Here is a 3,659-nt window from a genome sequence, read left to right as displayed (position 1 = left end):
GCCCCACCCTCCACCTAGAGGACGCTAGCTTCGTTTGCCCCAACCGCAGGCAGGACAACCATTGTCTTCGTCGCCCCACCCTCCACCTAGAGGACGCTAGCTTCGTTTGCCCCAACCGCAGGCAGGACAACCATTGTCTTCGTCGCCCCACCCTCCACCTAGAGGACGCTAGCTTCGTTTGCCCCAACCGCAGGCAGGACAACCATTGTCTTCGTCGCCACAGCCTGCACCTAGAGGGCGCTAGCTTCGTTTGCCCCAACCGCAGGCAGGACAACCATTGTCTTCGTCGCCACAGCCTGCACCTAGAGGGCGCTAGCTTCGTTTGCCCCAACCGCAGGCAGGACAACCATTGTCATCGTCGCCGCAGTCTGCGTCTAGAGGGGGCTAGCTGCGATCACGTGACGGCATCAGACGAATATTTCTCCGGCTTCCGTGTCGTCTAGCTGCACGGCGGGCGTCTGCGGCAACTCGTACGACCCCTGGCGGCAGTGACTGACCTTGATGACAGTGCCGGTCGGCAGGATGGTGATCTCGTTCTTCGCCGACGACGTCTTCGTTCGATCATTCCCGTTCTCGTCGCAATCCCGCGGCGATCTCTGGATCTCTCTGAACTCACACATGCTCTGCGGACGACGCGTCATCGCTGGGCTGGAGGAGGAGGAGGAGGAGGACAGCATGCGACAGTCAGCATCACCCAGTCCTGCATGGCTGATAGCTAGCGAGTAACGCTTCCTGGCCTGCTGCTGCTGCTGCTGCTGCTGCTGTTGCTGCTGCTGTTGCTGCTGTGGCTGTTGTTGTTGCTGTTGTGGCTGCTGCTGTTGCTGCTGCTGCTGCTGTTGTTGTTGTTGCTGCTGTTGTTGCTGCTGCTGCTGATGGTGGTGGTGATGGTGGTGGTGGGCGTCGGTTATCGTGTAGGGTTTAATCAGATCTAGCTCATCGTCGGACACAAACTGTGACGACGTCTCGAAGTAGCTGTCACCCAGTCCGCTGTCCGGGTGACTGCCGAACGACAGGCTGGAGGTCAGGGTCGAGTCAGGAGACGAGTAAGCTGACTCGGCGTCCGACAGCGGCGACGACAACGATGACGATTTTGCCGACATTGCGTCGACGAACGTGTCGACTGACGCGAGACTTGACGCAGAGCGTATTTCGGAGCCGCCGCCGCCAGCTCGTAGCGTCGCCGAGCTGCCGAAGAGGCTGACGTCATCACAGTATGAGTCGGTGTCTGAGTAGAAGTCTCTGTCGCAGCAACTGCTGTGTTTGAGTTCTTCTATGGATGCGTTGATGGATAGAAGCTGCTGCATGAGGATAGCGTCCTGTGTCATCAGGTTAGCCTGTAACAAACACGAGCAACGTCGTCGTTAGTCACAGTATATAACATTCACATGCACGCATGCACGCACGCATATATACATATGTACGCACGCAAACACACATATATATATACATACAAACGCACGCAAACACACATATATACATACACAAGCACGCACGCACATACACACACGTATACATACACACGCACACGCGCCGCGCGCACACACATATAATACATACACACGCGCGCGCCGCGCGCACACACATATAATACATACACACGCGCGCGCGCCGCGCGCACACACATATAATACATACACACGCGCGCGCCGCGCGCACACAAACAAACACAAACACAAATGAAAGTGTCAATGACACTGTAGCTCACCACAAAAAAGGACACAAATGAGTGAGTAAGAAGAAGTCAGTTTTAATTGAGCAACCATCGACGTACATTATAGAAACGATTGCCATCTGTATATCGCAATAATAATTTATAAACTAAAATGAATCACAATTTGTGACCGTAGATGGCGCTATACCCGTGTGCGTGCATGCATGCGTGCGAGCGAGCGGGTGCGGGTGCATGTGGGCGCGTGTGTGTGCGCAAACACACACATCACTCATTGCACATCACATCACATCAGGAGTAAGATAATATAGAATCTATATTATCTTACTCCTGATCACATCACATCACGGCATTGTTTAAGTCGCGTTCATTATTCAATGTGTAGGGGTGACTACCGCTGGGATGAGGGCGACAGCAAAACTGCGCGCCGCGTGGGTGTTATTTGTTTATAAAGGATTTAGTCTGACTGACTCACTCGCTCTCTCTCTCTCTCTTTCTCTCTCTCTGTCTCTCTATCTTTCTCTTTCTCTCTCTCTCTCTCTCTCTCTCTCTCTCTCTCTCTCTCGCCCTCTCTCTCACTCTCCCTTTCTCTCTCTGCAATAAAACAAAATGTTTGGTGAAATGATGTGTACGCGACTGCGTATCTGCGTTATGGTAACTACGCGCCTGATAGTTTCCGATCACTCTTGTATACTACTTCCGGACAAACATCCTGCCGACACTCGTTACTAAAACGTCTCACGGCGCATTAGTTTATCGCATATCCTCTGAATCTATCCGTAGCCTCGACTCTTCTTTCTATGAATCCCAAAAACTCGTATATACACGAACATCAAAACACTACTGCGTTCAACGTTCATTCTGTTGTTCCCTCACTTAGAAACACACACAAGCATCGCACGCGTAACGCAGACATGCGGTATACTGCCGCAATGTGAACACAAACTCAAGCACAGGTGCACTAACTCAGCTGACATCGGTCACCTTGAACCGGGCTTCGTTGCTGTAGCTCAGCGAGTCTGCCCGCCTCCTATAGCTGACAATACTTTTACGCGACAACTGCACGCTGCTGTGACCGTATATTTATAGACGATACCGGGTTGCTACCTGCGCGACTGATATCTCGTAACATCACACGCGTAATCAACCATGTGACGTCACGTGGGTTATGATCATCGAGTGACGTCACGTGGGTTATGATCATCGAGTGACGTCACGTGGGTTATGATCATCGAGTGACGTCACGTGGGTTATGATCGTGAAGTGACGTCACGTGGAGATTGATGATGGGAATGCGTCGCTGAGAAATAACGCGTTGGTTGTATCGCATAGTGGATATCAGGGTTGATGCATGAGCTGTTGGGAGAGTAACAGCGTATACAGTATTACAGGGCGGCCTGCAACAACACAGCTAGACATTATACACCTCCAATATCAATGTAACTGTAATAATCATGTATTCCTACACCATGTGTCTAACTAGAAATGAACATCCCATAAACTTCGGAAAATTATCTAAATACTCAAAGAAACTATATATATCTGAAAGCCGAAAACTGTACACATCTGAAACGTCTCTATAATCATATACAATACCTTGAAATATATAGAAAATTATTTTATTTCTGTCTATGTATAAGGCGCTCCTATATATCGATCTTCAGATGTTCAGCCATAATTCCGAGATATAGTTAGATATAATAAGTATATATCTCTTGCATTAGTAATATATATATAGTTGCATATCGCACATACATGTACGACCCGATGCCGGTCTCTATATACGGCTCTGCCCGAGGCAATTACTGAACGCCACCTGGTGGTCACTAAGTGAATAATAGCCGCGTTCACACGTATAGTAGCAAGAAATCCGGTATTTAGCGTTCACACGAAACAAAATACGAGGCCCAAGAAATACGGTATCTAAACAGATCCGGTATTTGATGTAAATACGCGGCTTCCCAGACCCCGAATAATTTGCCGTGCTTGA

Source organism: Priapulus caudatus, unplaced genomic scaffold (genome assembly GCF_000485595.1).
Source record: "Priapulus caudatus unplaced genomic scaffold, Priapulus_caudatus-5.0.1 Scaffold276, whole genome shotgun sequence".
Lineage (NCBI taxonomy): Eukaryota > Metazoa > Priapulida > Priapulimorpha > Priapulimorphida > Priapulidae > Priapulus > Priapulus caudatus.
This window is presented reverse-complemented; position numbering follows the sequence as displayed.